Source organism: Heterodontus francisci, chromosome 9 (genome assembly GCF_036365525.1).
Source record: "Heterodontus francisci isolate sHetFra1 chromosome 9, sHetFra1.hap1, whole genome shotgun sequence".
Classification (NCBI taxonomy): domain Eukaryota; kingdom Metazoa; phylum Chordata; class Chondrichthyes; order Heterodontiformes; family Heterodontidae; genus Heterodontus; species Heterodontus francisci.
This window is the reverse complement of record NC_090379.1, coordinates 23,776,335-23,799,581: the sequence shown is the minus strand read 5'-3', so window position 1 is coordinate 23,799,581 and position 23,247 is coordinate 23,776,335. Positions and strand designations below refer to the sequence as shown.

Here is a 23,247-nt window from a genome sequence, read left to right as displayed (position 1 = left end):
GTAACCACCAGCATATTGCCCTAGCCTAATGGTTTACCTGTGGGGGACTCCCTGCAAATGTTAACAAAGCCCACAGGATATTCTGCAGATATTGCCACATCCAGTCATCATTACACAGAATATACAGCATAAAATCAGGCTATTTGGCCCAACCAGTCCATGCCAGTGTTTATGCTTCACTAGAGCCTTCTCCCATCTTTCCCTATCTAACTCTTAACAGCATAATCTTCTCACTCACATGCTTATGTAGCTTCCCCTTCAATGTGTCTATACTATTCAGTTCAACTACTCCCAGTGGCAGCGAGTTTCGCATTCTCACGACTCTGAGTAAAGGAGTTTCTTCTGAAATCCCTATTTGATTTCTAGGTGACTATCTTATATTAATGGCCTCTACTTTTTCTCTTTCCCACGAGTGGAAACACTCTCTGTGTCTACTCTATCAAAACCTTTCATAATCTTAAATACTTCTATTGGGTCACCCCTCAACCTTCTCTTTTCAAGAGAAACAGAGATCCCACCTGCTTAGTGTCCTTTCCTGATAGATATTACCTTACATTTCTGGTACTAACCTTGTAAATCTGTTCTCCACCCTCTTCATTACCTCTATCCTTTTTAGAATATGGTGACCAAAATTGTACACACGACTTTAACTGTGGTCTAGATAAGGTTCGATACAAGTTTAGCATCTCGACTTTTCAGTTACATTTCTTCAGAAATAAACCCTAGTGCTTGCTTTGCTTTTTTAAATGTCCTTATTAACCTGCCTTTTATTTTTTTTAGTGATTTCTGTATTTGTACTCTGAGATCCCTTTGTTCCATTACCCCATTTTTCCAAGTAATATGTGATCTCTTTATTTTTCTTGTTAAATTTAATACCTCACACTTGTGTTGAAATTCATTTGCCAATTATATGCAAGTTCATTAATGTCATCTTGTAATTTATATCTTGTTATAGTAATCCTCAGTATTGACTATCACCCCCTCAATTTGGTATCTTATGCAAAGTTGGAAATTGTATTTTTGATTCCAAAGTCTAAAACTTTGATATAATTTGAACAACGGTAGTCCCAGCACTGAACTTTGTAGGATGCCACTTTCCACTTACTGGCACTCTGAATAGCTACTCTTTACTTCTATTCTCTGCTTTCTGTTGTGCAGCCAGCGAGCTTTCCAATCAGTGACTTGTCCCCTGACTTTGCATGCTCTGACCTTATTCATTGGACTGTTAGGTGGTACCTTATTGAAGCCCTTTTGGAAATCTAGCTAAATTATATCTGCATGTCTAGAAGGCAATGCCAGCCACCCAAAGGAAAATAATACTGTAACTGAAGGAAATGTTTTTGAGTGTGTACTTAAAGCTAGTTTATCAACAAGTATAGAAATCTGGGGAACCTGGCAATCCCCACTTGAAAGCCTCTGTCTTTCTCCTATGTAGCTCAAAATGCTCTCTCCAAGTACAACCCAAGTTTGAGAAGACAGAAATACATTAATTGTACTTCTGAGTGTTTTCCCCATCTTGACTATTTTGCATGTCCACAATTATGCTTTTCTGAAATCCTAATGAGAATGCTGGAACTCTTAGTAAAACAGTCATATTCTAAAGTATGACATTTTGATCACCTGCCTTCAGTTGTAGTTATAAATTGGTGTATCCTCTCTCTCTTTGACGGTTGCAATGATGTAGTTGCTTGAATCTCAGCAATAACTGTTCAATTCTTAAAGTGCTAGCATCGAATGAGAAATGGTCATCAATTGGGCTTTTGCAGAACATGTATGTCCCACCCTGTCATGAACCTCATGCATTTAATATCTTGAAGAAAAGTCCTGCATAAGTATTCCATGACTTCCCATCTCAGTCTACACCTGCCTCTATAAGTAATCTTTACTCACTTCCCAACCAGTTACTTATGCAGTTTCATTTTGAAGTAATTAGTTGGCTCAGCCTGCACTATCTTTTCTGGAAGTCTGTTCCACGTAGGTACAAAAAATTGGCAATAAGTTCTAAAGTGTCAGCATTTTGAACCTACTTGTTAAGTGCTGGATTATATGTTGATTTGTTTTGGTGCAGTCTGCCTCTTAAATGTCTCTATGGTACCTGATTCCACCACCTCCTCTGGCAACAAGTTCCAGGCACTCACCACCCTCTGTGTAAAGAACTTGCCTCGCACATTCCCTCTAAACTTTGCCCCTCTCACCGTAAACCTATGTCCCCTAGTAACTGACTCTTCCACCCTGGGAAAAAGCTTCTGACTATCCACTCTGTCCATGCCACTTATAACTTTGTAAACCTCTATAATGTCGCCCCTCCACCTCCGTCGTTCCAATGAAAACAATCAGAGTTTATCCAACCTCTCCTCATAGCTAATGCCCTCCAGACCAGGCAAGGTCGCTCTGCTCAACAACACTCCCCAGGGCCCTGCCATTCACTGTATATGTCCTGCCCTGGTTTAACTTCACGAAATGCATCACTTCGCACTTGTCTGTGTTAAATTCCATTTGCCGAGCCCTTTCCCACTTTCCCAGTTGATCTAGATCCTGTTGTAACCTTAGACAACCTTCTTCACTATTCACTATACCACAAATTTTGGTGTCATCTGCAAACTTACTAATCATGCCCCTTACATTCACATCCAAGTCATTAATATATATGACAAACAGAGGGCCCAGCACCGATCCCTGCGGCACACCACTGGTCACCGGCCTCCAATCTGAAAAACAACCCTCCACTACCACGCTCTGCCTCCTATCACCAAGCCAATTTTGTATCCAATTGGCTAGCTCACTCTGGATCCCATGTGTTTGAACCTTCTGGACCAGCCTATCATGCGGGACCTTGTCAAAGGCCTTGCTAAAGTCTATGTAGACAACGTCCATCGCCCTGCCCTCGTCAATCCTCTTGGTCATCTCCTCAAAAAATTCAATCAAATTCTTGAGGCACGATTTCCCACGCACAAAGCCATGCTGACTATCCCTATATCTGTATCTATATCTATAGTCTGTATCTGTTCACTAGATTAACAGATGACTCCCTCCTGAAAACATTTTTCTTTTGCATTGAGTGAGGTGGTAACAATCCAAAATATTCAGATGCTTTCCTGGAATCTAATTTTTGGGTTGCTCTGTTACGTTGTCTCTTTAGCTTCTTTCTCTATAACTGATGGAAAGTGCTGATCTTTTTAAATCAACAATACTGCAAAAGTGAGGATAAAAATTGTGGTTTTCAAATATGCTGGAATGTTTTCACCAATCTTCCTGTTGTGGATTGATTCTTCACTGTCCCTCATTTGGCACTGTGCCATTATTTTGCACATCCTTGACTAGCCATGCAACAAGAAATAAACTATCTTTAATTTTCTGACCTGTTTAGTGTAAAAGTTCTTTGAAATGTTAAGTTGTTGGTTTCCTAATCAATGCTATTTCTGACACGGGTGCTGTTGTGTTTTTCGTGCTGGAACTTGGCTGTCGGCAATAAAAATATTACAATCATTGAGTGCGATGTAAAGATGTTTTGCCCCAATTGGGAGATCTGACATTTATTAGTGAGATTTAAAACAATACTTATTTGGTGGTTATTTGTCAAGAATATTGAAGACCAGGAGCTTGTGGGGACTTATCCTGGAGAATTCCACTGAAAGATGAAGTCAGATAAATTGAGAATGAGATGACTATGATTCACACTGCAGTACGCAGCCGCTATCACACTGGTGCAGTAGGGATACTTTTACGTTGGGGGTCAAGCACAATTTTGGACTGAGTAAAGGAACTATAATTTGTATTTGTTGGTCCTAAATCTGCCCAGGTGTGCTTATTTCTGAAAGGGTTGCTCCTCAGCACTAGGCTTCCTTAGCTTGATGAGCACAAAAAGCAGATTTTAAAGAAGGATGAAGACTGATTATGTTGATGTTTCTGGTTTCTTCTGAGTATCAGTGTATAGTAGTTTGTGTGTTGGTTATGTTCTTAAAAGCAAAGATTTAAATGCATTAATCTTAGATTATGGGCTGTTTTCAAGCTCTGTTAGTAATTGGAACCAGGGTATTCTTGATGTGCACATTCTTTGCTTTATTTCTTGTGGTAAAATCAGGGTTAGATAAGTCCAGTGGTATTGGTGTCTTTCATCATGCAATTGGATCACAACCAGTCTTATTTTAACAAATCACTGGGTCCCTGGGGCAATAATGCCTTTTAGCTACAAAATGCAAGCTCCCAAGTGTTTAGCACCAATAAATGTTGTTCATAAAGTAATAATTTTTGTGCAAGTGCTTCTGCTTAGATTATGTTAGTTAATTAGTTCTCTTGTTTCCATATTTGAATGGTAGCGTAATGGTAATGTTATTGGACTAGTAATTCAGAGGCCCAGACTGATGCTCCAGAGACACGAGTTCAAATCGCACCACAACAGCTGGAGGAATTTAAATTCAATTAATAAATCTGGAATAAAAAAAACTAGTCTTAGTAATAGTGATCATGAAACTAATGCATTGTTGTAAAAACCCATCTGGTTCAGTAATGCCCTTACCCAGTCTGGCCTACATGTGACTCCAGGCCCATCTTAACTGCCCTATGAAATGGCTTGGCAAGTCACACTGTTGTATCAAAGCACTACAGAGAAGTCAGAAAAGGATAAAACTGGACTGACCATTCAGCATTGACCTGGGCACTGGAATGACAGGCACAGCCTGCCCAGTCCTCTCTGCAAAGACTTCCTCACTAATGGGCGGCGCAGTGGTTAGCACTGCAGCCTCACAGCTGCAGGGACCCGGGTTCGATTCTGGGTACTGCCTGTGTGGAGTTTGCAAGTTCTCCCTGTGTCTGCGTGGGTTTTCTCCGGGTGCTCCGGTTTCCTCCCACAAGCCAAAAGACTTGCAGGTTGGTAGGTAAAATTGGCAATTATAAATTGTCACTAGTATAGGTAGGTGGTAGGGAAATATAGGGACAGGTGGGGATGTTTGGTAGGAATATGGGATTAGTGTAGGATTTGTATAAATGGGTGGTTGATGGTCGGCACAGACTTGGTGGGCCGAAGGGCCTTTTTCAGTGCTGTATCTCTAATCTAATCTAATGTAGATTCATAGAATTGTTACAGCACATAAGGCCATTCGATCCATCGTGTCTGCGCTGCCTCTCTTAAGGAGCAATTCACGTATTGCCACTCCTCTGCCCCCATCCCCACATCCCTATACATTCCTCCTTTTTCAGATATTTAGAGAATGTAGAAAAATTTACAGCACAGAAGGAGGCCTGTCTGCCTATCATGTCTGCGCCGGCCAAAATCAAGCCAAATCTCATTTTCCAGCACTTGGGTCGGTATCCCTGGAGGTTACGGCACTTCAAGTGCATATCCAGACACCTTTTAAATAAGTTGAGGGTTTCTGCCTCTACTATCTCTTCAGGCAGTGAGTTCCAGACCCCTTCCACCCTCTGGGTGGAAAAAATTCCTTCCTCAAATCCTTCTACCAATCACTTTAAATCTATGCTCCCTAGTCACTGACCCCTCCGTGAACCAAAATGGGTCTTTTCTATCCACTCTATCCAGGCCCCTCACAATCTTGTACATCTCAATCAAATCTCCCTCAACCTCCTCTGTTCCAAGGAAAACAACCCCAGCCTATCCAATCTTTCCTCAGTTGCAATTTTCCCATCCTGGCAACATCCTCTGGGGACGTGTCAAAATTGGGAGATGTCCTACAGACTAGTCAAGCAACAGCCTGATATTGTCATACTTTCAGAATTATACCTTTCAGCAAACATCCCAGACTCCTCCTCCACCATCCGAGGCAGTGGCACAGTGGTATACAGTAGGGAGGGAGTGGCCTTGGGAGTCCTCAACATTGACTCCGGACCACATGAAGTCTCCTCCTGCTTACCACCGCTGCCCTCCCTCAGCTGATGAATCAGTGTACTCCTCCACTGAGAACACCACTTGGAAGAGGCACTAAAAGTAGCAAGGATGTGATGTACTCTGAATGGGGAACTTCAATGCTCATCGCCAAGAGAGGCTTGGTAGCACCACTACTGAATGAGCTGGCAGAGTCCTCAAGGGCGTATCTGCCAGGCTGGTCCTGTGGCAGGTGATGAGGGAACCAACAAGAGGGAAAAACGTACTTGATCTACCTGTCGCAGATTCATCTATCCGTGACGGTATTGGTTGGAGTGACCGCTGCACAGTCCTTGTGGAGATGCCGTACCGCCTTCACATTGAGGATACCCTCCACTGTGTCAATGTGGCACTACCACTGTGCTAAATGGGATAGATTCAGAACAGATCTAGCAGTTCAAAATTGTCCATCCATGAGGCACTGTGGGCTATCAGCAGCAGCATATTTGTATTCAACCACAATCTGTAACCTCGTGGCTTGGCATTTCCCTCACTCTACCATTACCATCAAGCCAGGGGATCAACCCTTGATCAGAAACTCAACTGGACCAGCCATATAAATGCAGTGACTGCAAGAACAGGTCAGAGTCTGGGAATTCTGTGGCAAGTAACTCACCTCTTGACTCCCCAAAGCATATCCAACATCTACAAGGCACAAGTCAGGAGTGTGATGGAATACTTCCTACTTGCCTGGATGAGTGCGGCTCCCAACAACGCTCAAAAAGCTTGATAGCATCCAGGACAAAGCAGCCCACTTGATTTCCACCTCATCCATCACCTTAAACAATCACTCCCTCTGCCACCAATGCACAGTGGCAGCAGTGTGTACCATCCATAAGATGCACTGCAGCAACTCGCCAAGACTCCTTCAACAGCATGTTCCAAACCTGTGACCTCTACCAGCTAGAAGGACAAGGGCAGCAGATGCATGGGAACACCACCACCTGCAAGTTCCCCTCCAAGCCACACACCATCCTGACTTGGAACTATGTCGCCGTTCCTTCACTGTCGCTGGGTCAAAATCCTGGGACTCCCTCCCTAACAGCACTGTAGGTGTACCTACACCATAGAGGCCTGCTTTAGGCTGGGAAAAAGAACCCGACCCGAACCTGACTGAACTACAGCGGACCCGAGCCTGACCCGGCCCGAGACCCTCTGATTTTGCTCCGAGCCCGACCCTAACTTGCCACAACGCAACCAGACAACAAGCCCGACCCTAACTTGCCACAACGCAACCCGACAACGAGCCCGACCCAACCATCCCTTTACTTACCTTCCTGGCACCAAACCTGCAGGAAGCTGCAGCGCATGTGTGATGACGTCATAGTGATGCCAGTCGCTCTGCGCAGACTCAGTTTCATCCTGGACTCACGACTCGGGTAAGGTTTTTAAATTCCAGCAGAGCGCTTCCCTGTGTGTCTGGCCGAACCCGACCCAAACCTGACATGTCGGGTAGCAGGCCTCTGCTACACCATATGGTCTTCAGCAGTTCAAGAAGGCAGCTCACTACCACCTTCTCAAGGGCAATTAGGGCCATCCCCAATAAATGCTGGCTTTGCCAGTGATGCTCACATTCCAGAAGCAAATTAAAGAAGTATTTTCCACTAACCTTAGAGAGAGTTCTTATGTGGCCCAGTATTTATCTATTTCAGAAGTTAGTCAATGGAAATAACAGAGCAATGTGGGAATTTAATGCTAAAAACAAAATTTGAAACTGAGCCATGTAAGGAGGTTAGGTGACCAAAAACCTGGCCGAAGAGGTAGGTTTTAAGAAACTTCTTAAAGGAGGAGAGAGGTGGGGATGTGGAGATGTTTAAGGAGGAATTTTCTGGAATTAGGGTTCAGGTAGTTGAAGGCACAGTCATTGGGAAATGGTGTGGTGGTAATATAGCTGAGCTTGTAATCCAGAGACCTAGGCTAATATAAAACAAGAAATGCTGGAAATACTCAGCAGGTCTGGCAGCATCTGTGGAGAGAGAAGCAGAGTTAATGTTTCAGGTAAGTGACCCTTCTTCAAAACTAGGCTAATGCCCTGGGAACGTGTTTCAAATCCCACCATGGCATCTGGTGGAATTTAAGTTCAATTAATTAATTTTAAAAATCTGGGATTGAAAGCTAGTCTCAGTTTCAAGGCACCATTACTATCATTGATTGTCCTAAAAACCCACCAGGTTCACTAATGTCCTTTAGGGAAGGAAATCTGCCATCCTTACGTGGTCTGGCCTCCATGCGACTCCAGATCCACAGCAATGTTGACTCTTACCTGCCCTCTGAAATGGCCTAGCAAGCCACTCAGTTGTCAAGGACAATTGGGGATGGGTAACAAATGCTGGCCTTGTTAGCGATGCCCACATCTCATGAAAGAATAAAAACAATTGTGGAGCAATTAAAATTGGAGATGTGCAAGAGGCCAGAATTCGAGGAGCTTAAAGATCTCTGGTTGTAGAGCTAGAATACTGACAGCAGAGTTTTAAATGAGCTCAAGTTTATGGAGAGCGGAAGATGGATCGCTGGCCAGGAAAGCATTGGAATAGTCAAGTTTAGAGGTAAAAAAGACATTGATGAGTGTTTCAGAAGCATATGAGCGGAGACAGGTCATGATATGGAGGTGGAAGTCGTCAAGTATTGGGTACGGAGCAGAATTGTGATCGGAACCTCACCTCAGGGTCATGTCGGAGGCCAAGGTTGTGAACTGTTTGGTTCAGCTCAGGCCGAGACCAGGAAGGGGAATGGAGTTGGTGACAAGGGAATAGGGTTTGTGGCAGGGGCCACAGCAATGACTTTGGTTTTCTCAATATTTAGTTGAAGGATGTTCCTGCTCATCCAGTACTGAATGTTGGACAAGCAGTGTGACACATCAGACACAGTGGAAAGATTCAGGGGTGGTGGTGAGGTGGAGCTGGATGTCGTCAGCGTATATGTAGAATTTAATCTGTTTTCAGATGATGTCACTGAGAGGCAGCACGTAGATTTAAAATAGCAGCCTGGGACCCAAGGTTAGGTTATGGGGGTATTCCAGACATAGAGATGTTGGAGGAGGCTGGTGTGGGCAGCAGTGCTGATAGCTGCAGATCGAGAAGGACGAGGAGGGGTAATTTACCACAGTCACAGTCTTATAGGATGTAATTTGTGCCTTTTGATTAGAACCACTTCAGTTCTTTGGTTGGAGCTTGAAATCTGATTGGAGGGGCTTAAAGATGGAACTGTGGGAAAAATTGGCATGGGTTTAGGAGACAACAACGTGTTCAAGGACTTTGCCCTTGACCACTTTTTTTTTCTCTTCAAAATTCCCTGTAAGTGTGTAGCTGCTTAACAACCTGAAAGTCCCTGCACAAGGTGTGCACAAGTTGCCCGCTTTAAATTGTGTGCATGGCCGTGCATAAAAATTTAAAGGGACTGCACACTCAATTTGGTGGGGAGTGTGGAGAGAAAAAAATTACAGGGAACGTTGGTCAAGGATTTGTTTTTGAGGGGATGGGTGTGGATGACAGATTTGAAGGGAGGGAACCATTAATAATTTTAGATAACATGAGGGCCAAGTTTAGTCCAGTTTGGTGGGAATAGGGTTGAGGGAGCAAGAGATGGGTCTCATGGACAAGATGAGCTTGGCAAAGGCATGAGAGGGGATTGGGGGGGAAAGATGTGAGCTCAGGGCTAGGGCATTGGGGTACCTTACGAGAAGTTTGGCTTAGAGGGCTAGGTGAAGGAAAGGAAACAGCAGAGGCACATGAATGGATGGACTTAATCTTGGTGACAGAGAATTTCATGACCTCCTCACACATTTTGGAAATGAAAGTAGAGGAGATGGGGAGGGTGGTTCCATTCCAGAATTGTGCAGTTTTAGCTGAGGAAAATAGGACCTGATGGTGCTTTATGTGGTTCAGTCAGCTTTGGTGATGAAAGTCAATCTACCAGGCTATTTTGCTGTGTACTGATATCACTGAGTTGAGGATAGTATAGAGTTGCCAATTTGAGCTCGGAGACTGAAGGTGATTAGGTTATCCAGTTCAGTGCATGTTTGCCTGAGGTCAGGTGGAATACTTAGTGATGCAAGCTCTTGCCATGGAAAAAAGTGTTGCTACAAAGATTTGTATGGTTTTAGAGCCATATTTTGTTTTAACATGTGGAGCTGGGTTTCCAAATGGGGTCACGGTTCTTATAATTAAAAATTATCTTTCAACATTAAATAGTAATAACTTGAACTTTTAGAGCATTTATCCTGTCAATGTCTTAAAGCATTTCATGCAATGACTTTATAATGCAGTGACTGTTATGCAGGAAATACATGAGATGTTCCATGGCAGGAACATTGTACGGGCAGTGAATAAAGAATAAAGAAGAATGACCAGTTTGTTTCTTTCTTTCCCTTGATGTAGTGGTTAAAGAAATACTAGCGCACCAGGATGACTCTCTACTCCTTTGAGTGATGTCAGGGGATCGTACATCCACAAACAAGCAGATGGGAACTCTGGTTGCAGTGTACCGTCTGAAGGATTACACTGCAACAGTTTTGAATGACTATAAGTTAAACACATGGGACAGGAGTTTCTGTTGGATTGCAATTTTATTTCAGCGCAATTTGCCTGAAATTAAAAAAGATTGCATAATTCTAAGCATAAATTACATTCAGCGCAAATCAAAGTTTCCACAATCTTGCACTAGTTTAAATAACATCATGCCAGAATTGGTCCTGCCCACAAAATTGGCCATTTCCCCCTCCCCCGATTGACTTAATCACCATTGTGAGGTTCCATTAATCACGCCTGTTTCTGGGCTTTTGAGGAGATTCTAAAAATTACATTTTTTTTTAGGTGCAAGAGCTCTAATAGTCATGTTTTAAAAGCTTTTAATTTTTAAAAAATTTACTAAGTGCACCAATGTAACTGGTTATGTGTAGTTTAAAATAACTTTAAATTGGGTTACTCACAAGTGGTGCACTAGATACTCATTAAAAATGTTTACATTTTTGTAATCCATTCTCAGCCATATTAATGAAGCTGCATTAGGTTACTACTCTTAAATATGTCAAGGAATGTTTTTAAATGCAAAATTAAAAATATTATGTTCACATCCAGGCAGCGTTTTAGATGTTTCATGGCAGATTTTTGGACAGCAATATTCAAATGGAAACTGGAGGGAAAAATTCTCAAAACTAGTGCAATTTGTACCTGGATCACTGTGCTCAAAGCAGAAACTCTTGATCGTGTAGTTTATGGTTTGATTGAAGCAGTAATAGAAAGTGTTGTGCATGTGAGAGAATTCCTTGGAGGAAGGCAGGAGAGATTGCCTGTGGCTTGAAATGACACATAGTGACTATAATATGGCATTTGTGTTGTGTGGTATTATGGTTTTCTGCTTGTTAAGTAGTTTATGCAGCTCAAAGCTCTTGTGTCTCCATATTTCGTGTTTGTTCATGTTGGTCTCATAGGAAATGTGCTGCATTTAAATCCCTGAGCAGGAATTTTACAAACGTATTATGCCAAGTTCCTGGGGCTGTTACTTGTCTGAGATTTGCTGCAGTGACTGTCTGCTCCATTGTGATTCTGACATACAGCATGATTAATATTGTGATGCTTGATTTACCTAATGAGTATAAACACATCAGCAGTAAACAGATGATCACTGCTGAGATCATTAACTGTAAACTGACAGTTTGTATTTCAGTCACCCTGTTTAATCTCTCAGTTTAAGAAGGATTTTTTTTGAAGCAAATCATTAGTGTTCAGAAGCAAAACAGTTATGCCAAAATAAAGGGATTTGTCATTCCCAGCACAGGGAAAGTGGGAGGGGAAAGACCTAGCCAAATGGAAGAGCCCATATTGTTTTCTTCTCTGACCACCTTATTCTTATAGGGTCTTTAACATTAAAAAAAAAATGGATAAAGAACAAATTCTACAAAACTGTTCTTATATAATGAGAACTCTAGGTAGAATCTATTATAACCAGCAGGTAATGCAACTGAAGATTTTTAACAATTTTTATGAGGTTAAAATCTATCAACAAAGGAATAAGATGTCTCTTGATGTAATAGAATTGGGAAATGTACATTCAGTTTCACAGGTATTAAAATTCACAAGGTCTTCTCTGGATTGGATTTCTTGCAAACAGCCACGTGCTGCAGTTTGCAGCTTGTACCCCACCACCCGCTCCACCCCGGCCCCTGCCCTGGAGCCTTGGCGGTCTCCTTCACCCCTGGGTGAGTTAGTTGCATTTGGGGATCTCCTCATTTTAGCAAAGTCAAAGACTTCCCTCCAGAGTAGACTGTACTGTTAATCTTCCTCTTTCTCTCTCTCTCTTTGGAATTATGGACTAAGTACATCCCACATTTGTTTTTACCCTTCCCCCACTGATATTTCAGAAAAATTCCACGTAACTTTTGTTTTAGAAATTGCCAATTTTTAACATGGTTTAAAAGGCTGCACAGATAGGAGTATGGAAAATGTAAGTTTCAATCAATTGTGAATGGTGAGGGCAAAGGAGGTTTGAATCTCAACATATTCATAGGGCTGACTGAAGGGAAGACCTCTGGTATGATAACTATTGTACCCTTGTCTTGAATATTTTGCTATACAGCTGCATTAAAAGAAGAAAGTAATTTTATTTAAGTAAGAGGAAAATACTGCAGATGCTGGAATTCTGAAATGAGAACCGAAAGTGCCGGAAATACTCTGCACGTCTGGGCAGCATCCGTGTAGAGAGAAACAGAGTTAACATTTCACTTCTGTGACCGGCACTTTCTGTTCTCCAGTTATTTTACTTATTTTTACTGTGATCAGAAGTTTAGGGGATTTAAAATTACCAGCCCTCAATTAAAACGAGGTAACAGGTATTCTTCCCCAGTCCTCTCCCCAAAGGGTAGTGAGTATGTGGAACATAGCTTCCAGCAGTAGCATTTGAAGTGAAGAGAAAAAGGAGGCTGGATAAATACCTAGGAATGAGATGAGTGGTTATGGGGATAAACTGAGATAGGAACCACCAACTCCAAGGAAGTATTTGACTGTGATTGTGAAGGTGTGAAGGGTTGTTTGGACAGTAGAAGACTAGGGTTGACTAGTAACCATAAGAAGATGGAAGAATATTTTGGAGTTTTGTGTGACAATCATTTGGGCATTAGTGACTATTTATATAGAACTTCCTTTCTCGATGTTGCTGGACTGCATAGTAGGGTTTGAAAGGAGCAGGCTTCTTATGGAAATAGAACTATTCCATTCCATGCTTTATGTTTTTAAAATGAACAGGCCTAAAGCCTGACATTCTACCACTTAGTTGAGCTGTATTGATTGTTTAAAATGAGACTAAATTGCTGCTAAGTGATATTCCATAATACCTTCACTCAGCTTGAGTAGAATTTTTTAAAAAGTGTATCAGTTTTGTTTCTGAGCATTATCAGGATGACTGAAATGCAAACTGTCATGTTAATGCCAGGTGAGGAGGGGGTCTCTGTCTGCCCTCTTGCCCCTTTCTCTTATTTGACTGCAACAGGGTTTATTCCTTTTAATCAGTGGTTGTGCTTACCACCTCCGTGAGTGTTTTACCTTTTTCCGTTACTGTGATCGTGAAAGAACCAATTGGACAGGTTTCCTTGAGTTTAAACAAGAAGGAGGTAAATTTATTACACTTAACACTCTAACCCGATTTAAAAATACGCTACACATTCACGCACAGGTTCACACGAGAATCTCACACACAAATAGATTACAGGAGGGAAAATAGATTTGGTAGTTGGATTAATGTCCAGAATAAATGAACTTAAATGCAGCCTGTAAAGTGGATGATCCAGTATCCTTGGCTGTAGCTGTATTCTTGAAGTTCTTGGTTGGTCTAAGTATATTTTGGCTGGCTTGCTTTGCTCAGGGTTTTCCTGAAGGCAGAATCTGTAGTTGGCTCTCTTCCCCTGGTCGCTGGCTGCAGGGCTCTGTCGGCTTGGAGGATCCCCCAGTCACAGATGGTTTTCAAATTTGATGTTTTCTGGGAGGAAGAAAGAGCGAGAGAAAGGGAAGCACACAGATTTCTGCTATTGCACACTCTGTTACTGCTTGTCTTCTGTCTGTGTATCAAAACTTCTAGTTCCTTCGGAGATGATCAGGTGGTCACATGGTTCTCTCAATCCCCTTTGGTTTTTAATGAGGTTTTTCTGGAATTCTCTAATGAAATTTAAGGTTCTACATGCCCCAGAACGCCCATTCACATTTTGAGGGGGTTGGTTCTTTCAAAATCATTGTGTGAGGATGGCCTTGACTGCTGTGCTGATGAAGCCATTTTAGGTAATTCAATCACTTGGAGCAATCCATTGTCCTGGCTTGGCTTCTTGTTAGACTTTTTGTCTCCAGTTTAATCTCTTGGAATTTCAGATGTAAATGGCAGTGACCATCTTGGCTGCTAGGTTTTTTTAAAGTTACTGTAGGGTTTTTTCCCATTAAAAGTCTCAGGTAAATTTCCAAACATTGAAATTAATCTTTCTCATTTGGCATGTAGGGTTTTCTTGAAGTTTATGATTTCGACAGTTATAAAATTTAAGGGTTTGTTTAGTACTGAATGATGAGTCCCAGACCTGTGGTTTTACATCAAGGTTCCTCTTGCCCTGCTTGCCACAAATTTTGATTCTATAGTAGATGGTCTCCTGCAATATGGAGAGTACCTTTGTCACCCAATATCTTTTATGATAATGTGATCTGGGCCTGTAAATATAAGAACTTTTATTTTGTGTAGTGAATTCTGTGGTCTTTCATGTGGCCTATGTGTGGTTCTCTCCTCTTCTGGGAGGCAGACTGGAGCAATCTAGTGAGATGGCAACCAGTGAGCTGGTTTATTTTGCACGAAATGTAGCACTGCACAGAATACAGTTTTTTAGTGATATTGAATTTATTCCAAATTGTATTCCTAACCACATCCACAAACATTCACTCCCCCACCATCTACAAGATGCATTGCAGCAATGCACCAAGGCTCCTTAGACAGCACCTTCCAAACCTGCGACCTCTATCACCTAGAAGGACAAGGGCAGCAGATGAATGTGAACACCACCACCTGCAAATTCCCCTCCAAGCCACACCATTCTTCACTGTTGCTGGGTCAAAATCCTGGCATTCTCTTCCTAACAGTACTGTAGATGTACCTACACCACATGGACTGCAGCAGCTCAAGAAAGCAGCTCACTGCCACCTTCTCAAGGGCGATTAGGGATGGGCAATAAATGCTGGCCTAGCCCGCAACACCCACATTCCACGAACGGATATAAAAAAAACTTTTTCCTTGACATGGTCCAATATTTACTTCATTTGTCAATATCGCTGTACTGACTGGTTCTTATTACTTCTCCACCCCACCCCCATTCTCTATTTCAAACTCAAATCTGTCACAAATTAATGATTTTTCAGCTTGTGATGAAACCAAAAAGTAGGCTTGTGTTCTTCCCTGCCATCGCCCCCACCACCATCCAGCTCTGTCATGCCTAGTTCACTGAATTGCTAATCCAGTTACTAGTTTGGATCAGAAAACCTGCCTGTTTGGCTAAGCCTCCTGCTGCACTTAGTAATTGACACCAATCTGGCATTCTGTGCAAACCTTTCTGGAATTTGCTAAAACCCCTATTGTCTCAAACTGAAATATGTGAGAAACACATTTCTGTTCACGATTTCCTCTACTCCCCTATCTGATGGACCTAATCGACATCCTGAATAGTTGACGTGCTGCTGGGAGTTGATCCTTTGTTTGCCTTAGTTTACTTGTTACATCATATGTATTTGAAGTCCCTGTTTAGGTAAAATTCTTGAAATTGAAACAACTGCTTGTAAACAAAATGTCCATTGCAACCCAGTGTTGTGCGATATGACAACTATTTCAGTGAAAGCTTTTCTTCTCTATAAAAAGTTATGTTCGATTGAGTGGAAGCATCTGTTTATAATCAGATTTGTCCATATCCGATTCTTAGGTGCAGAGGGCAACAACTGCTAATGCGCAAGATGAGGCATGTGTAGTCTTAAGTGCAAAAGTCAATTTTCAACAGTTGTAAATAGTTGTGTGACTAATACTGGAGGACTGATACTATGATCGCAAAGAATAACTGGTGTGTATTTGCAAAAGTGGAGAGTTCACAGGTGATGTAAACACCTTGCCACTGGACTTTATGACTGACTTTCATATAAGTAGTAATGACTAAAACTCACCTTGAATGATATCTGTTCACTAGGCAACAGTGATTTTTGTAATTCTAACAAGGTTCATTTTAACCTTTACAGGAGAATGAAACATTTTCCAAAAATATTTGGGTAAGTTGCCAATGAAAAGTAAAAATTAAGGCTCATACCCTGTATCATTTAACCCTTTAAAATACCCATCATCATTAGATCAGTTTTTAAGGTCTTAAGAAATAGGAGCAGGAGTAGGCAATTCGACCCCTCGAGCCTGCTCCCCAATTCTGTAAAATCATGGCTGATCTGATTGTGCCCTTAACTCCACTTTCCTGCCGTAACCCTTGACCCCCTTGTAGATCAAAAATCTGCCTAACTCAGCCTTGAATATATACTACTCTCTGGGGAAGAGAACTCCAAAGATTAACAACCCTCTGAGCAGGAATTCCTCCTCATCACTGTCTTAAAACTGTGTCCCCAAGTTCTAGATTTCTCCCACCAGGGGAAACATCCTCTCAGCATCTACCTGTCGAGTTCGAATCTTTTATGTTTCAATAAAATCACCTCTCATTCTTCTAAACTCCAATGAGTATAGGCTCAACCTTTACTCATAAGACAATCCCTTCATCCCAGGAATAGGCCGAGCAAGCCACTCAGTTGTCAAGGGCAATTGGGGATGGTTAACTTGCCAATGGTGCCCACAGCCCATGAAAGAATAAAAAACAGAGCCTAGGGAACCATCTCTGAACTGCTTCCAATATCCTTTCTTAAGTAAGGAGACGAAAACTGTTCACAGTACTCTAGATACGGTCTCATCAATGCCCTGTTTGTTGTAGCAAGACTTCCCTCCTTTTATACCCCATCCCCCTTGCAATAAAGGCTAACGTTTGCCTTCCTCATTATTTGCTGTACCTGCATGCTAACTTTTTGAGATTCATGTACAAGGACACTCAGATCCTTCTGTACTACAGCATTCTGCAGCCTCTCCATTTAAATAATTTTCAGCTTTTCTATTCTTTCTGCGAAATGGACAACCTCACATTTTCCCACATTATACTCCATCTGCCAAATTTTTGTCCACTCACTTAACTGATCTATATCCCTTTGCAGACTGTGTCCTCACAACTTGCTTTCTTACCTATCTTTGTGTTGTCAGCAAATTTGGTTACAATACACTCTATCCCTTTGTCCAAGTCATAAATATAGATTGTAAATAGTTGAGCCTCAGCGCTGATCCCTGTGGCACTCCACTAGTTACAGTTTGCGATACTGAAAATGCCCCATTTATCCTAACTGTGTCCTGTTAGCCAATCCTCTATCCATGCTAATATATTACCTTCACACCATGAGCTTTTATCTTGTTTAGTAACCTTTTAAGTGGCACTTTATCACGTGCCTTTTGGAAATCCAAAAACACATCTACTGGCTCCCCTTTATCCACCCTGCTTGTTGCATCTCAAAGAATTCTAATAAATTTGTTAAACATGATTTCCCTTTCATAATATTATGTTGGCTCTGCTTGATTGTATTGTGACTTTCTAAATGTCCTGCTACTAATTCCTTAATGATGGATTCTAGCATTTCCCAATGACATGCTGGGCTAACTGGCCTTTAGTTTTGTGCTTTCTGCCTCCCACCTTTCTTGAATAGAAGTGTTGCATTTGCAGTTTTCCAATCCGCTGGGATCTTACCAGAATCTAGGGAATTTTGGAAGATTCGAACCAATACATCCACTATCTCTGCAGCCATTTCTTTTAAGACCCTAGGATGCAGGCCCCTAGGTCCCAGGGACTTGTCAGCCTTTAGTCCCATTTGTTAGAGTACTTTTTTTCCAGAGATGGTAGTTGTTTTTAAGTTCCTTCCTCCCTTTGCCTCTTAATTTTCTGCTATTCTTGGGATCCTTTTTGTTCTACTGTGAAGACAGATTCAAAATACTTGTCCAAAGTCTCTGCCATTTCCTTGTTTCCCATTATTCATTCACCAGTCTCATTCTCTAGGGGACCAGTGCTTACTTTAACTACTCTTTACCTTTTTATACACTTGGCTGTTTTTATTTTTCTTGCTAGTTTACTCTCATACTCTAATTTCTCCCTCATTATTTTTTTAGCCATCCTTTGCTGATTAATATTTTCCCAATCTTCTGGCCTACCACTAATCTTCACAGCATTGTATGCCTTTTCTTTCAATTTGACACCCTGTGTAATTTCCTTAGTTAGTGACAGGTGGTGCATCCTTTTCAGAATCTTTCTTTCTCAACAAAATATATCTCTGAGAGTCATGAAATATCTCCTTAAATGTCTGCCACTGCTTATCTAATGTTACCTTTTAACGTATTTTCCCAGTTCACTTTAACCAATTCTGTCTTTGTACCCTTGTAATTGCATATTGCTAAAAATAGAGACATTATGTCAAAGCTTTTCATCTTGCACTCATCAGGACAATCTGCCAGAATACCAATGTAAGGGAAAACACCAAATTTATACTGTATGAGAAGAGAGTGCTGGTTGTTTGGCAAGTGAACTCTGATTGGTAGAGGCGTTGCCATGGCGAATGCACCGGTTTATGGTGAGGGACAGTTAATTGCCAAGCTTTGTTTGAAATGTAAACCAGGCAGCTTGACTTTGGTCAAGGCATTGTCCTGAGAAATGAACCATTGAATGGCTGTAACTTATTTTGTTTAGCTGAAACAGGCGCAATTATTGTATGTATTCTTTCTGTCTGCAAAGAACAGGGCCCTGTATATTAATATATGTAGCTTCCAGTACACGCAGATGCGTCACACTGCGCACCCTACTGACAATCTTAGATAGGTGTCAGTGTAATTCTTAGCACACTGAGGATTATTTAGCAAATCTTGTGCAATTGTGGAATTACATCTAATGTTGGACACTTTTGCAAGCCTGGGCTGGTTGGATACAGTCTGTACCTTGCCTGTTGCGAGCAATATACCTAGATATATTAATTTCAATGCCAGTGTAATGTTGGGCTGTACGTCCCAAAGACTGGCAGATCGTATCAAACAACACGTCCTTCTGCTGTGCGGTTGGTCCTGATGAGTGCAAGACAAAAAGCTTCAACGCAATGTCTCTATTTTTAGCAATACTCAAGTTCTGTAGTACCAAACGACCTTGTAATGTGTAATGAGACAGGATTAATTAATGACCTCATAGCAAAGAACCTCTCGGCAAGAGCGATATAACAATGAATTTCACATTCAGTTTGAGGGTCAGAAATTTGGGTCTGAAACTAGTGTCTTAAACTTAAATAAAAGCAATTACAAGCTGAACCAATTAACCAAAGTGCCAAAATGTAAGGATGGCCTGGGTGATTGCATCAAGATTGAATTCTTCTGGGCAAACTTTAGTGATAGGAAGGGAAATGGTACAAATCTCAGTCTGCATTATAGACCACCAAACAGTGCAGATAATATAAAGGGCTAGCTCTGCAGACGGTTCAGCAAGACACACAAGAACAGCAGTGCAATAATATTGAATGATTTTAACTATCCCAAGATAAAGTGGATTGCATGTTGTCAAAGTGGGGGCATGGTTTTAGAATATGCATCCAGGAATGGATGTTTCGAGCGTAACGAAGGAAGAAACATTGAGTTAGTTCTGGGAGATGAAGTGAGGTGAATAACTGTTTTGGGAATAGGAGACCGATTGAGAAATAATGACCATAACGTTGTTAGATTCAGACAATGAAGAATCAAATATTAGGGTGCTGGACTGGAAAAAGCAAAAGTTCAGTAAGATGATAAAGGATCTGGCCTGAATTATCTAAACAAGAAAGTTAGCCAGTAGGTCAGCAGATCAGTAGTGGATTATTTCTAATTGAGCAGAGAAGGCTAAAAGAAGATTTAATAGAGGTTATTAAAATTTATGAAGGGTTTTCATAGAGCGAATAAAGGGTGAATATTTTGTGTGGTGAGGTGTCCGTGATGAGGGTTCATCAATTTAAAATTGTCACTGAGAATTAAAAGAATTCCTTTTTCAATAGAGAAGGTCTTTGAAGCATGAAATGCTCCAGTGACCTGTTGCAACAGTAATCACTATATCCTTTAAGGAAAGTATGGATAAATATTTGAAACGGACAAATATTTGACATATGGCAAGAGCATGGGCAGTGGGATCAGTCTTTGATTACTATAGAAAAGAGCCAGCACAAGGTGCTGACTGACATTCTCTGCTGTAAACTTTAATGATTACAATGGTTCGAGAGCCTTCAGTGTTCATAAGTGAAATATATGCTTTTGTATTTGGGGAAACTCCAGTCATGTTTCTACCATACAAAGGTATCTGCTAATGGATCAAGTGAAGAAGCTGTGGGTTATTCCTTTCCTTTTTCCTTTTTGGCCTCCTTGTCTCGAGAGACAATGGGTAAGCGCCTAGAGGTGGTCAGTGGTTTGTGGAGCAGCGCCTGGAGTGGCTATAAAGGCCAATTCTAGAGTGACAGACCTTTCCACAGGCGCTGCAGGTGAAGTTGGTTGTCGGGGCTGTTAGACAGTTGGCTCTCTACACTTCTGTCTCTTTTCCTGCTAACTGCTGAGTCTCTTCGACTCGCCTCTCTTCAGCCCCGCCTTTATAGATGTGCGCCAGCTCTAGCGATCGCTGGCAACTGACTCCCACGACTTGTGGTCAATGTTGCAAGACTTCATGTCGCGTTTGCAAACATCTTTAAAGCGGAGACATGGATGGCCTGTGGGTCTGATACCAGTGATGAGCTCGTTGTACAGTACCTCCTTGTGGATTCTGCCATCTTCCATGCGGCTCACATGGCCAAGCCATCTCAAGCGGTGCTGGTTCAGTAGAGTGTATATGCTGGGGATGTTGGCTGCCTCGAGAACTTCTGCGTTGGCCTGCTCCCTGGTTGGTTCCAGAATGTATTGTTCTAAGAAACTGTCCCGAAGGGCACTGTATGTACTCATACGCTAGGTTATCTTTGCCAATTTGATTCGTCCAATCGATATGAAGATTGAAATTGTCCAATAAAAGAATGATTTTGCCTGAATTTATGACAATTTATACTTCAACATGATTGAAGAAACACTGGGCTGGATTTTATTCTTGCGCCGTGTGCCACAGCGGCACGTTTTGAACTCGGCGGCCTTCCAACATGGAAGGGCTGCCGCACAGCCAGCACGATATAATGTGCAGAGGCTGATTTAAATAGAGGGGGTGGAGCAGCTGCACTCGATGACAGAAGGGGTGGCTGCTGCGTCCCCAGCAACAGCGTCTGGCGCCACCGCACAGACAATGGCACCTTTTTTAAAGGGCTTTAAGCCCTTATAAGTAATTTTAATTTTTAAAGGTAAAGTAAGCATTTATTTTTTGATTGCAAATAATAATGAGATGGAGGCCCTTCTCCAACCCCCGCAATGGTCATTTCATTGCCCAAGATAACCAAAATATGCCTTTTTCCCTACCCGAAGTTTAGCCCCCCAACCTTCTAACTTTTGCCCTTCAGCCCCTTCTCACCATCCCCCACATCCAATCAAAAGCATTTTCCCCGCTCCCCCACCATTCCTGGCCCCAAATATTTATGCCTCCCCCCTCCCCACCAGGTTCTCGCCTCGGAACTCCGTACAGAGTGGGACGGCCGCCGCCAGCGGCTAAGTGAATTTGCATCTAATTTAGGCGAATTTGAATATGTAGATGAAGGCCATACCGGGGTCCCCCCGCCACCGGTAATATGTGATGGGCCGTTCTCGACATTGGGGGTCGAGGCAGGCCTCTCCCCGCAGAATTTTACACGCGCCCCCACCATGACCCACAGCGTCGAGGGGCTTGTAAAATTCAGCAAAGTTAGAGTCAAACCAAAGTTACATCATTCCAAGCAGTATGGCTGTCCGCGCATTAACACTACCAGAATTTCTTACCCACAGCTGTCACAAAAGTTTCTCAATTTGCTTGAAAAAGCCCTTCAAAACGCTCCTGCAGGGGATGCCAAGACTAAGTGGTCCCACATCAGAGACACCATCTATGACTCAGCAATGACCACCTTTGGCAAACGTGAGAAACAGAATGCAGACTGGTTTCAATCTCACTTTGAAGAGATGGAACTAGTCATAGCTGCCAATTGCACTGCACTGCTGGACTACAAGACAGCCCCCAGCGAGTTAACATCCTTAGCACTTAAAGCCGCCAGAAGCACCGCGCAAAGAACAGCCAGGCGATATGCAAACGACTGCTGGCAACACCTATGCAGTCGTATTCAGCAGGCCTCCGACACCAGAAACATCAGGGGAATGTATGATGGCATTAAGAGAGCTTTTGGGCCAACTGTCAAGAAGATTGCCCCTCTCAGATCTAAATCGGGGAAACGGTCACTAACCAGCGCAAGCAAGTGGACTGCTGGGTGGAGCACTACCTAGAACTATACTCCAGGGAAAATGATGTCACTGATACCGCCCTCAATGCAGCCCAGTCTGTGCCGGTAATGGATGAGCTGGCTGAACAGCCAACAAAATCGGAGCTCAGTAGCACCACCGATTTTCTAGCCAGCTGAAAAGCCCCTGGAAAGGATGGCATTACCCCTGAAATAATCAAGAGTGCCAAGCCCGCTATACTCTCAGCACTCCATGAACTGCTTTTCCTTTGCTGGGATGAGGGAGCAGTAACACAGGACATGCACGATGCCAATATCATCACCCTCTATAAGAACGACTGTGGTACAACAATTACAGTGGAATCTCCCTGCTCAGCACAGTGGGGAAAGCCTTCGCTCGAGTCATTTTAAACAGACTTCAGAAGCTGGCAGAGCGTGTCTACCCTGAGGCACAGTGTGGCTTTCGAGCAGAGAGATCCACCATGTGGGTTATTAGAAATCATTGAAAGGTGCAAAGGACTGTGACTATTAGGAAAGCAAATAGCCTTTCAGGTTGCATTACGAGAACAATGCAGAGTAAAAATAAAAACCTTTCATTTAAGCTATGAAAAGCATTTGGATTATTTTCATTCCCATGCGTGGCAAGGGTTTCCACAGCTCAGCACCATTTGAGTTATAACTGTCATAGTTGTGAGGCACCACCTGTAACCAGTACTGTAGTAAGTTGGGTTAAATTATAAATCCAAGTAATTTATCAATCTTTCAGAAAATCTCACATCTGACCTTTTGAGAAATAATCCACATAGGCATGACCGTTTTTATTTTAATATTCATTCATGGGATGTGGCATTTATTGCCCATCCCTAATTGCTTGAGGTGTTGGTGGTGAGCTACCTTCTTGAACTGCTGCAGTCG

The 23,247-nt window shown here is 42.3% G+C and overlaps 1 protein-coding gene across 4 annotated transcripts in view; it reads left to right on the top strand.

The window, feature by feature from the left end:
- trip11 (thyroid hormone receptor interactor 11) overlaps nt 1-23,247 on the top strand; it is a 143,559-nt gene that overhangs the window by 5,459 nt on the left and 114,853 nt on the right. The gene's annotated exons all lie outside the window — the stretch shown is intronic.